The sequence below is a fragment of the Schistocerca americana genome, chromosome 1 (genome assembly GCF_021461395.2).
Source record: "Schistocerca americana isolate TAMUIC-IGC-003095 chromosome 1, iqSchAmer2.1, whole genome shotgun sequence".
Classification (NCBI taxonomy): Eukaryota; Metazoa; Arthropoda; class Insecta; order Orthoptera; family Acrididae; genus Schistocerca; species Schistocerca americana.
Window position 1 is genome coordinate 698,484,562 of NC_060119.1, and position 14,051 is coordinate 698,498,612.

The window sequence follows — 14,051 nt, forward strand, 5'->3', positions numbered from 1 at the left end:
TGTTATTACTTCACGCATATGTTCAATGAATGAACGAAAATGCTCGGTAAAAGAGCGAATACAGTAGACCTGTCTGTCGACCTATTAAGTGTGGGTTGCAGCATCGCTGTCTGGTGAGTATTTTTCGTGCTAGGAATTGATGATGTATATCTAATCCTACTCTCCGCAAGCCACTTTGTTGTTTCTGGTGGAGTATACTTTTGTACTTTTGGCATCACTGTCACGACTTCCCCCCCCCCCCCCCCTCCTCCCACCTCCTCCGTCCACCATCGACGAAACTTCCCGTTCCATTCGCGAATGGTGTTTGGGAACAACGGACACAGCAAGCATATGTATTTCCAGTAGTTCCACTAATAACGTAATCGAGCAGTAATGGCTCTATTCGTCTTTTTATGCGCATTGCGTTTCATTCATTGACGTTCAGGGTCAACTTCCAGTCCTTCAACCAATCATTGAACCAAATCTTCCTGGATCTCGCAACCGTCTACTGGCATCACAAACCTCCTACAAACAAGAGCGTCGGCTGTGAATAGCCTCAAGGGCCATGCGACGTTAACAGTTAGCTCACTAATATATAGGGCGAGTCAGAGCTTTGCACATAAATAGAAGGAGCTAATAGAAGAGCAGGAAAACAACTTTTGAAAATGAAGTTATTATGGTGTTGGGAGTAATCCTGAGTCAGAGAAAGTTCTGGCATTTCAGGAACAAAAGGTCAAAAAAAAATGGTTCAAATGACTCTGAGCACTATGGGACTTAACTTCTGAGGTTATCAGTCCCCTAGAACTTAGAACTACTTAAACCTAACTAACCTAAGGACATCACATCCATGCCCGAGGTAGGATTCGAACCTGCGACCGTAGCGGTCGTAAGGTTCCAGACTGTAGCGCCTAGAACCGCTCGGCCACTTCGGCCGGCTAACAATAAGTTCAATCAATGGGGACGTGCCTTGAGTTCAGTAAAGATAACATACTGTTTACTAAATAATGTTGTACATCACAGAATGTGCTCATAACGGTTACCTCCACAATCAATACAGGCATAACGTCATCATAGACAATTCTGAAGCGCGCTGCACCGCAGTAATCTCATCAGAACCTGATGAGCAGCGTCTCTTTGTCGGGAACTGGTGTCACGAACACGAGGCTTTTGTGATGCCAGTTCCCGTCGAAGAAACACTTCTCACGAGGATACTTGCGAGGTCTAAAATTCTACTGGCTAGGCAGTCCAGCCACAAATATGATCAGATAGCCAGTAATCTCGTACTTAGATCACTGATGGAAAGTCCAGAACTGTATCACATTCCTCCTGCAACACATGGTACACGACACGAACATGGACGTCCTTATCTACGGCGCTATGGGCCTCGGGAACGAACAGAGCGAGTTAGGTTTCACATGATTTTCGTGTTTATTGTTATAGAAGAGATAATACATGAGCACGACATTGTTTCCAAAATTCTATGACAGACTGACGTCAGCAGTATGCGCATTAGTCCGCCAGCCCTTCTTAAAACGAGGAATTACCTGTACTTCTTTTTCGAATCGCTTGTCACGTTTCGTTGCTCTAGCAACCTTGATAGGTGTCATGTATAATTTTGGTATCTGAATCGATTGTGAGCGAGCAGCGATGTTGTAAAGCTATATCGCAAAAGTTAAGTTAGTATCTCTGATGTGCGCGAGAGAGCAGCGGAGCTGACAATATTAAGCTGTGTTGCTGTGAGGAAGCAATGGCAATGTTAATTTCAAACATGATTATATCAAGATTGTAGCGGAAACTGATTTGCGAAGGAAGAAGTCTAATAGAATGTCAAAGGTAAATGTTATAATGATGTTACTTGTTTTTCACTATTGCTGCGTCATCGGACTAACTTGGTTATTGTACTAAGAGCTACTAGATTTGAGAGACAGGAAATTGTATTGTTTGGATGTTAAAAAGATCATTAAATTTAAAATCTGCCTTGAGCACTTTTTCGCAGCATACAAAAAAACTTAGTGTTGTCATTTGTGCGCATATTTCATTTTTACCAACCTTTCTCTTACAGTTTTTAATGGATCATGGCACTAAGTGTATTCGAAAAACAGTTAGTTCGACTTGCAGTTAACGGAGAACTCATTGCACCTCTCGAGTGTCTCTGTGTAGTTACAGTAATTTACAGCTTTGGCATAGCGGCGCTCAAGACCGAGCAGTACTGCAACGCGTTATCCAGATTTGCGCAGAATAGAAGTAAGGACAAAAATCTTGATTTTTGTTTTTATTTATTCAATCAGGCCAACTTATGTCATTCAGAGACAGTTCTTGTAACCAATTTTGCAAAACCAATTACTGTGAGTTTCATGTAAGAGTTCATTATTCAGGCAGTTTACACTGTTCAAAATTCTTGCTGTCAGACTGCTAACTTTTACAGTAGGAAAGACTTCCCTGTTCGTTACGGTAATTAATTACTATTGCAGTGCAGCTTTGCTTCACATTACGACAGTTCATTTATTATCACAGGTCAGAACTTACAATAAGAAACAGTATTCCAGTTAGATTATTTTTAATTATTTAAAAGAGCTCTATCTCTCTTACTTTTATTACGAGGGTTGTCCAGAAAGTAAGTTCCGATCGATCGCGAAATGGAAACCACAGTGGAAACCAGAAACGTTTTATTAGCAACAGCTAGGTACACCTTCCACTCCGAGTTTTGTCGTAGTGTTTTATCAATTTTCCAATACCCTCGTCATAGAAAGCAGCCACATGTAATTTCTGCCAGTTATCTGCACTGGTCTGCAGCTCGTTGTCTGTGGAAAGATTTTGTCTTTATAGCCAGCGGTTCTTGTGAGCAGGGATGACACTCAGGGGGGGCCAACTTTATGTCGACTTAAAAGAACATAAGAATAGTCATTTTTTTCGTATATATCTCATTTTGCGACGGGTATGTTTATATTGCATCTTTGCTCCGGACAGTACTTATTAAATGGTATATACTTTATGGGTAAATCAAAATACACTCCTGGAAATTGAAATAAGAACACCGTGAATTCATTGTCCCAGGAAGGGGAAACTTTATTGACACATTCCTGGGGTCAGATACATCACATGATCACACTGACAGACCCACAGGCACGTAGACACAGGCAACAGAGCATGCACAATGTCGGCACTAGTACAGTGTATATCCACCTTTCGCAGCAATGCAGGCTGCTATTCTCCCATGGAGACGATCGTAGAGATGCCGGATGTAGTCCTGTGTAACGGCTTGCCATGCCATTTCCACCTGGCGCCTCAGTTGGACCAGCGTTCGTGCTGGACGTGCAGACCGCGTGAGACGACGCTTCATCCAGTCCCAAACATGCTCAATGGGGGACAGATCCGGAGATCTTGCTGGCCAGGGTAGTTGACTTACACCTTCTAGAGCACGTTGGGTGGCACGGGATACATGCGGACGTGCATTGTCCTGTTGGAACAGCAAGTTTCCTTGCCGGTCTAGGAATGGTAGAACGATGGGTTCGATGACGGTTTGGATGTACCGTGCACTATTCAGTGTCCCCTCGACGATCACCAGTGGTGTACGGCCAGTGTAGGAGATCGCTCCCCACACCATGATGCTGGGTGTTGGCCCTGTGTGCCTCGATCGTATGCAGTCCTGATTGTGGCGCTCACCTGCACGGGGCCAAACACTCATACGACCATCATTGGCACCAAGGCAGAAGCGACTCTCATCGCTGAAGACGACACGTCTCCATTCGTCCCTCCATTCACGCCTGTCGCGACACCATTGGAGGCGGGCTGCACGATGTTGGGGCGTGAGCGGAAGACGGCCTAACGGTGTGCGGGACCGTAGCCCAGCTTCATGGAGACGGTTGCGAATGGTCCTCGCCGATACCCCAGGAGCAACAGTGTCCCTAATTTGCTGGGAAGTGGCGGTGCGGTCCCCTACGGCCCTGCGTAGGATCCTACGGTCTTGGCGTGCATCCGTGCGTCGCTGCGGTCCGGTCCCAGGTCGACGGGCACGTGCACCTTCCGCCGACCACTGGCGACAACATCGATGTACTGTGGAGACCTCACGCCCCACGTGTTGAGCAATTCGGCGGTACGTCCACCCGACCTCCCGCATGCCCACTATACGCCCTCGCTCAAAGTCCGTCAACTGCACATACGGTTCACGTCCACGCTGTCGCGGCATGCTACCAGTGTTAAAGACTGCGATGGAGCTCCGTATGCCACGGCAAACTGGCTGGCACTGACGGCGGCGGTGCACAAATGCTGCGCAGCTAGCGCCATTCGACGGCCAATACCGCGGTTCCTGGTGTGTCCGCTGTGCCGTGCGTGTGATCATTGCTTGTACAGCCCTCTCGCAGTGTCCGGAGCAAGTATGGTGGGTCTTTTTTCCATTTCCAGGAGTGTATGATCCATCACAACTGCCCTCCTATTGTATACTGGAGTTGTCCATGATTACTGAACGACAGTATACAGTAGTGACGTCTTTAACAAACATATATAATCAGACTTCATATGAAAATACCACTTGAACTATTATTTGGCCTGGCTGAGGATCAAATCCCTTTATCTGCGGTCAGTTTTATATCTTCTTTACCTCCCCCCCCCCCCCCCGCACGTGTCAGCTTTACTTATATACGAGGGTCGGAACTTAAGTAGTGGCAACTATTTAAACTATTTATTCACAACCGATACAAAAGAGTTACATGTTTGCACCTTTCACTGTCCTTCAGAGTAGTCACCAGCGTTGTGTAGAACCCGTTGCTAGAGATGTGGAAGGCGTAGTATACCGTTAGTAGAGCCTGGTCTGTTGATGGTGCGAATGGAACGGTCTAAAGTTATACTGATTCTCGTGTATGACTGCGATGGTGTTATCCTAACGCATTACATTCCTCCACGGCAGACCGTCAATGCACAGTATTACTGTTCGTTTTTGGAGCGTCACCTGCGACCAGCTTTGCGAAAGAAGCGGCGACACTTTCTGCGCAACCCATCCATCATTTTGCACGACAATGGGCGGGCGCATACAGCCCAAGCTGTGGCTGCTCTGTTCGATCGATGGGACCGGGAAGTACTGTACCATCCACCATACTCCCCGGATTTAAGTCCTTGTGATTTGATTTGATTCCGAAGATGAAGGAACCACTTCGTGCCATTCGCTTCAGAACTGTTCGACAGATTCGACAGGCAGTAGACCGCTCCATTCGCACCATCAACAGAACAGGCTCTACTAACGGTATACTTCGCCTTCCACATGGCTGGCAACAGGTTCTGCACCGCTGGTGACTACTTTGAAGGACAGTAGCAGGTGCCCGCATGTAACTCTTTTGTATCGGTTGTGAATAAATAGTAGCCTCTATTTAAGTTCCAAACCTCGTAACAATTAATTTACATAAAATTTACAAAATTTCAAAAATTACATTTATGAGGCATCACGACTCGACACAGGGCATGTTTCAATAAGAGTCTTTTGCTCCAGGTTGAGGCGTAACCGCCACCCGCAGTTCACGTAGCCACACCCCCACACGTTAAGTGGTGTTCGTTGTGCTCGTGATTTGCAGTACCATCGGTGCAACTACGGAGATCGGTTCAACCTCGGGTCTGTAACTTCGTAGACGACGACGAACTGCACGACATTATAATGTCCAGGGGGGGCTGCTCCGTAGGACAAGCGCGCGTCGATGTGTGTTTGGTTAAGAAGTTCGATGCAGCGACGGAGTAGCCATAAAGTTCCGACCATGGTTATATAGACCACTTCCTCCATCACATATTTCAGTATCCAAAAGGCCATTCCATATCATCGGCACCGTCGAGAGCTCACCATATTCCAGGTAAGTCCATAAACTACTTGCTTTCATTCTTTTTTCGAAGCAAAATTCCGCGTCCAACGCCACTACAAAGGGCACTCAGTTCTCGTCATTGTAGGCATACGCAAGTTTGATCACTGCTTCACACGAGTGTGCATTTCTCATTTAACACACGCTAAGTATATGATACGTGGACAGTTTTTCTTGAAGTCTTTTTTCATTACACATATCTTAAACCTCCTTTTCACATACAGTTTTCTTGACATGTCTTTGTACAAGTGCGTAAAATTTTGCATGACATACATAAATAAATTAAAACATGAAGTAAATTTGCTGCTTATAACTACTCATAAACATCATTTTAATGTTAGCTGACATGCGAGGTCTAATACATTTCATTTGTATACAAGTTAAAACATGAATTTCTTACATCATTTTCGATGTTTCCAGAACTGTATTTAGATACAAGTGAATAACATTTAAGAAGTCGTTTTCGCCTACAACATTCCAAAGGCAACATCTCAATGACAAGTTAATTCATATTGATTCTGATCATTAATAAATCGTTTATATTTACAACTTTTATGATGAGCTAGTACTCCCTTTAACTTTTAAACTCATGATGTAATCCTTTTTTACATGAGTATTTGCCAAACATGTTACATGTCAGGACCGAAAAAACAATATACGTACATCCAATCTGATGATATACTTGAACTACTATCATCATCTAGTGTAACTCCAGAGCTTGTAATTCCAGGTTGTTAACGAAAGGAACTTAACTCTCACGTTTTCAACACAAGCAAGGATAACTACGCTTAGCCTCGTCTCTTTCAATTCTTCCAAGAGGTGGTTTATGAATCTACAGGGAGCTATGATAAGGAATGGAAAGAAGCATCTCCTGCTAAAATCCATCGTTTACACATCACACAGTAATTGAGTGAATTCTCTACGAACGCTTCGTTGTGTTTTGCGATAAACTATTTTCTCAGTGTTTGCAGCACTATAGATAAATCTCCAACATCATTGCATCATTCAATTTTATTAATGTCATTTGCTTAAAAGTACCTCTAGTTATTGTACTTCAGCGTATTGCTAATTTATACATTTCTCTGCAAGATATACTATAAACTATACTACTATAAACTATATACTATAATATGTATCTGTGTAACTACCTTGCTAAGAAAGTTCCTTCAAAAGAAATGTTCGTGTATGGAGATTCAGATAACAATCATGTCTAATTGTCTCCTGAACTCTTGTATTCGGCGTTCACATCTGTTACTTGCATTCTTCAGTGTACAGTCCGACCCTTATTTTTATCCTTTGTTAGTACAGGGTCTCGACTTCATTACATTTCACGTACAGTAACTCCTTTATATTCACACATGACACTGACACTACCACATTCATACACAAAGTTACACATAAATAATTACTCATATTGCGGTATAAGCCGGTTATTTTGGTACCAGCTGCCTAAGTTGTCTTTCTTGTCATTATTGGGACCTGTTCTTGCATCCTTTCCTGTAAAAAAACTTACACTAACTTATCAACTAAGTTCATAGTTGCTCCAATGCCAACCAACACTTCTGACATATATCTTTTCATTCAGTACGCAAATGTTTTAGTTCGTTATTTTTCTTAACGATTCTCAGAATTCGACAACTTCTTCTGAAAGAGAAAATATTAACAGAATGTCTATCGCTTCATCTTACCTTTTACGTCTCTACCATATTCATACAATGAGTGCACATGAAACTAAAAGGGATCTTCGCAGATGAGGCGCGATGCCGTTACCCCCTCTCGTAGCTTTCGCAGTGTGAGTATATCCCAAGAATTACTCATTCCTTCATGGTATACACAGATTTCCTAAGCAACGGTGTTTAGTTTATTTTGCAGACAGCCGATATGTAGATATTTGTGTGTATATAGTAAACAGTAACCTAGTGTGTATTCATCTTCCTTCAGTAAGTTCATTCTCTTTCCTTCCATGTAAACTTTTCCATATCTCAGTTTTATTTCTTATATTAATTTCGTTTTTGTAGTGTAGACTTCAGTGTTTATTTTAGTGATCAACTATATTCATAATCTTTCGAGTATATTCTACTTGGTGTACAAATATGTGTGTTAGCCGAGCGTCTGGCACGTTTAGCAGCGTGTTGGACCCGTTTTGTCATCGCGCATATGCCGTGGTCACTGTCCTGTGATGCAAATTTCTACTGCGCTTGCGCGTTGCCTCTCATCGCAATGCTGCATCATTTATTTCTCCCCACCACATTTATCAGTTTGCGGTTTGAAGGTGTATTTATTTTAGTACATAATTCGCATCTTGACGATCACATTCCACTTATTAATGATTTTCACAACATCTTTTTGTCAGTGAACACAACCTTAAATAACTACTGACTTACCATATTTATATTTACACGCATGTAAATGACAAAAGAGAAATTTATCCTACAACTAAGTGAACATCTTAACCTTTAGTCAGACACATTCCACATACAAATTCCTTGAGTGCAGAAAGGTCCTTGTCCTTTCCACTTACAGGGTAAGCGAGTCGCTACGATACTGGATGAGGGACTTGTGTAATTACAAATGGGCCAGTGTATAAGAGTTCCCATTTGCGGTTTTTCATGATTGGTAGGAGGGATGTATTCGCAGCAATACTTCTTGTCTTATGTGTAATTGTACAGTGTGCCCTAATCTTTTGTCATAAGACTTTTTCTGTGCTCGTCCTTTTCTCCTAGATTGATCAAGATTTGGCTTATTTTTTCGCCAAATGACATAACTCCCTTAGGCACTTTAGGCAGTGGTTTTTGCCAGTCGTCAATCTCCCGTTCTCTAACGTTAATTCAGTTCGTGTGAAATCCGTCGAAGTATGTGGCAAGATATTAATGATTTGCTGAAATGGCGAGACGAACTCGGTCCATTTTGTACGAGTATGTTTCTGTGGTGTGTAGCAGCGTATAAATCTGTTAAATTCTTTAAACACCCTTTCTATGGAACTTGCATCAGGGTGGATAACAGCTAACAGCATCAGCGGATTTACTACTCTCGACAATTCTTCTGATAATAGAACCAGCGATCACAGACCTCAGGGCATACGACTTCCATACACCTGTAAGTATGGTTTGTATGCTGTGCAAAATTCATCGAAGAATCTCTCTTACTTGTGAAGAAAAGTGTACCTATAGCAACAAATGCAGCCAATAGTAAGTGAAAAAATAATGAAATTTCACACGTAAAAATATTATTTTGCTATATTTTGAACTTACATTGCTATGGGTTTGAATCCTGAATCCTTCCTGGTCGTGTTGTCAAAGTTTTATGAATTTATTTCTAAAAGTATAGACAGAGGAAATTAAAATGTCGTGTGGTGCCTCTCCTGCTCCAAGTCGGCCCGTCTGACGTCCTACCCCTCTTAATGAAATGTACCAGCGGTTCCTTCTGCCTTGTGGCCGTTGACGTTACGGTGACATGCCCAGGTCGTTGATGTAGTTTTTCGCAGCGTATTTTCCTCGTCGAATTGATACTGTCCAGCATGGCATGTAGTTCGACAGCTGAAGTGTTGTTGGTAGTTTTTGGCGTTTATCCTGACTTGTCTGGATTGTTGTACTATTGACATTTAGTTGACGTTTTGCTGGTCGGGTGGAGCAGAACTGATCTTGTTGGTTGGTTCGTCAGCTGGCTTTCGGTTGGGTTGCCTTACGATTAAGAGGTTGGCTGGTTGTCTGGCTGCCTGTCCCACCTAAACGTGCGTTAGTGTTACCTTCCTAGGCAAATCCTTGGAACCTTCTACGCCTTGTGTTTTACACAGTGATTTCCTTTTTAGTCTTAAGTACTCTGTGTGGCCTTCAGCCGAGTTTTAGCTTATTAAAATTGCTACGCTTTTCTTATTAGGCCTTAAGCCGTAAAAAAAAAAGTTTCTTGTATGGCATGTGCCTTCAGCCGAGATTCAGCCTTTCAAAATTGAAACTGAAAATTCCTTGGGCCTAGGCCTTAAGCCGTAAGTTGGTTTCAAGTTGGTATGTGGCCTTCAGCCGAGTTTTTAGCCTGTTCAAATCAAAAGTTGAAAAATTTTGTCTAGGGCTTAAGCCGTAAGAAATATTTTCTAGTTTTTATGTGGCCTTCAGCCGAGTTTTCCAGCTTCCATTAAAAATTGGAAATTTCTTTGTCTGAGTTTTAAGCCATGAGATTGTTTGGGTTTCGTATGTGGCCTTCAGCCGAGAGTTATGTGAAGCATTTTAGGATAAAGCCTTTAGCCTATTTTAGTTGAAATTTAGAAGCTCTTCCCTTTAGGCCTTAAGCCGTAAAATTGTTTTCTGCATGGTGTGGGGCCTTCAGCCGCGTTTTAATCTCTCCTAAATTAAAAATTCAAAATCCTTGTGTTGCCCTTAAGTCATAAGATTGTTATTCTTTAGTATGAGACATTCAGCCAAGTTTTACACGAAATACACTCCTGGAAATTGAAATAAGAACACCGTGAATTCATTGTCCCAGGAAGGGGAAACTTTATTGACACATTCCTGGGGTCAGATACATCACATGATCACACTGACAGAACCACAGGCACGTAGACACAGGCAACAGAGCATGCACAATGTCGGCACTAGTACAGTGTATATCCACCTTTCGCAGCAATGCAGGCTGCTATTCTCCCATGGAGACGATCGTAGAGATGCTGGATGTAGTCCTGTGGAACGGCTTGCCATGCCATTTCCACCTGGCGCCTCAGTTGGACCAGCGTTCGTGCTGGACGTGCAGACCGCGTGAGACGACGCTTCATCCAGTCCCAAACATGCTCAATGGGGGACAGATCCGGAGATCTTGCTGGCCAGGGTAGTTGACTTACACCTTCTAGAGCACGTTGGGTGGCACGGGATACATGCGGACGTGCATTGTCCTGTTGGAACAGCAAGTTCCCTTGCCGGTCTAGGAATGGTAGAACGATGGGTTCGATGACGGTTTGGATGTACCGTGCACTATTCAGTGTCCCCTCGACGATCACCAGTGGTGTACGGCCAGTGTAGGAGATCGCTCCCCACACCATGATGCCGGGTGTTGGCCCTGTGTGCCTCGGTCGTATGCAGTCCTGATTGTGGCGCTCACCCGCACGGCGCCAATCACGCATACGACCATCATTGGCACCAAGGCAGAAGCGACTCTCATCGCTGAAGACGACACGTCTCCATTCGTCCCTCCATTCACGCCTGTCGGTCCGGTCCCAGGTCGACGGGCACGTGCACCTTCCGCCGACCACTGGCGACAACATCGATGTACTGTGGAGACCTCATGCCCCACGTGTTGAGCAATTCGGCGGTACGTCCACCCGGCCTCCCGCATGCCCACTATACGCCTTCGCCCAAAGTCCGTCAACTGCACATACGGTTTACGTCCACGCTGTCGCGGCATGCTACCAGTGTTAAAGACTGCGATGGAGCTCCGTATGCCACGGCAAACTGGCTGACACTGACGGCGGCGGTGCACAAATGCTGCGCAGCTAGCGCCATTCGACGGCCAACACCGCGGTTCCTGGTGTGTCCGCTGTGCCGTGCGTGTGATCATTGCTTGTACAGCCCTCTCGCAGTGTCCGGAGCAAGTATGGTGGGTCTGACACACCGGTGTCAATGTGTTCTTTTTTCCATTTCCAGGAGTGTAGTTTAAGATAAGGCCTTCAGCCTTTTCAAATTGAAAGCTCTTCTTCCTAGGCTTCAAGCCGTTAAATTGTTTTGTTGATAAGCGGCCTTCAGCCGAGTTTTCAGCCTATTTAGATCAAACTTTGGAAATCTTTGTCTCGGCCTTAAGCCGTAACACTGTTCTTGAGTAATGTGAGGACTTCAGCCAAGTTCTATGGGAAAAATTTAAGCTAAGGCTTTCAGCCTATTTATATTGAAGATAAAAAAAATTTCTAAAGAAGTGAAACCTCAATTCCTGGCTTAGGCCTTGTGCCTTGGATTTTCGATGTGGCCTTCAGCCGATCTAAATTACACCAAAGGAGGTCTTTCTTTAAAACCTTGAGAGTTTTGAATCTTGCTTGTGTGACTGTGTGTTTTAAGAAATAAAGTTTATATGTTGAGTGCAACTGACAGTAACTTATTTTGGCCCCTTTCCACAAATATAAACGCATCCACTCTGTCCTGCTAGCCCAGGGATTTCAACCTTTGGCGTACATTTCCTCCAAACTGAATTCCTGCGAGAGAAGACACCATATGGATATTCTTCTGTGCAGCAGTTAGCATGTCAAGAAAAAAGAAAGCTCTTGGTGGTCACAGTAGACTTTGGTTTGTTTTCCCCACAAATAATATTTGAATTTCTTAAAAGCCCATTAAATACAGAGAGCTTCAAGCTCTGTTACTGGATATGAGTTCTCACATTCAATAAAATTTCAGCTTGCAAAACTATCTGTCTTGGGTGTTTGTTGTCATTCTGTCTTGGTGATTTGGAATAGACATCCCCCCAATAGGCATACCCCCAGACCCTGCAAACACACAGCAGTGCTTAAACAAAACTCTTGTGACATGTCTGGGTGATGCAATATATTTGCACTGAGTAGAGCTTCTTTTATGTTTTCAGAGTCGGTTTGACACTGATTGGTCCCTATCCATGGGTTATTCTTCCATAACAAGTTTAACTTGGCACTGCTGTTCAGCAACTGGCAAGGCATAAATTTTCTGAAGAAAGATGCGAAGTCCAGATAAGCTTGAGCCGTTTTTTGTTCTAAGGCGGGGGAAAATGTCGGAATGCATCTAGCGTCTGTGGATCTGGCAAAATACCTTGGGGTGATACGATGTGTCATAGGAATTTTTCCTTCTAAAATTCAGACTTCTTTAAATTCGCTGTGACACTGTATTCTGAGAATTGGTATATTACTTGTCCCAAATTTCGCAAATGCTCTTCCCAGACATAAATTGCTATTAGCAAGTCATCCACACAGGCAATGACTTTATTAAGTAGTTCTGGACCTAAGACTTTGTCTAACGCAGGAATGCAAACACCTGCTCTCACATTTAAGCCAAAAGGCAAGACACAAAATTTATAGCTTCTGCCCCCACATACAAAGGCTCTGTATTTCCTGCTGTCTTCAGGCAGAGCTATCTGCCAATACGACGCCTTTAAATCGATTATGGTAAGGTATATCACTTTATGGAACTTTATGGAACTTTAGCAACTCTTCTTCTAAGTTGTCACCACGTGTCCCAACAGGAATAATTATCTTGTTTACGTTTTGTGCATCGAGTACAGGCCTGACGCTACTGTCAGATTTGGCGACAGCTAAAGTAGGATTACAATACGGCGAATATGAGTTGTCTGTGACACTCCAATCTATCATCCTCTCAATTTGCTTCCTCACTGCCTCCTTCTTGGATCAGGGTATGGAATATGATGAAAAACAAAACATTTCGTGTGAGTAAACACGCATTTTATATGTGTAACCTTTTATTACTCCTGGGTGCTTTTCAAATACATGCGCATAGAATAATGTTAATTTCTGTAGCTCCTCTTTCTGGTCTTCTGACAAACAAACTGATTCACTTACCTTTACTTCCACTAGCGCTAACTCCATACTTCTTTCATGTAGCTGTTCGTCCTTTCATGCATCTTGAATCAATACATTTGAATAAGACAATTATACTCTAATGTCTGTATTTGGCAGAGGTTTGTTTTCTACTGTAGTGGTTCTGATTAAATTTACTGATGAAACACATTCCCAGTCTTATGTCAGTCTGTACCTCGTACTGCTGGATGGTGTCCATATCAATAAGACAATTAATTACAAGTTTTTCCACCATTATAAACATGCATTTTAAAGAAAGACTTTCGATAGTAAAGGGTATTAATGCTTGAAGTTTCACCTCTTTAGATTTGCTGCGCACTGCAGTCAAGATTCGACAGTTCTGTACAGGGAATGTTGGTATGTATGTTCGTTTGTAACTCATTAAATAAACCTTTTGACATTATAATTGTCGATCCACCTATATCCAGTACAATGTGCATATCTACATCAGCTATCCTGACACTAAGGTTTATAATTTATAAAAAACAGCTACCAGCCACATGTATGGTTTAAAAAGGTTTATTATCTTCAGACCATGACCGGTTTCGGATGTTTATTTACAAATCCATCTTCAGATGGCAGTTACAAGCATTCTAAGTTGGACCTAGTTTTGTTTTTGTTATTCGTTTGCTGCACTGGGAAAGAAAAGAAATGTTTTTGTTGTCATATCGGTAATGGTATTTTTACAAAAGATGTATTTCTTT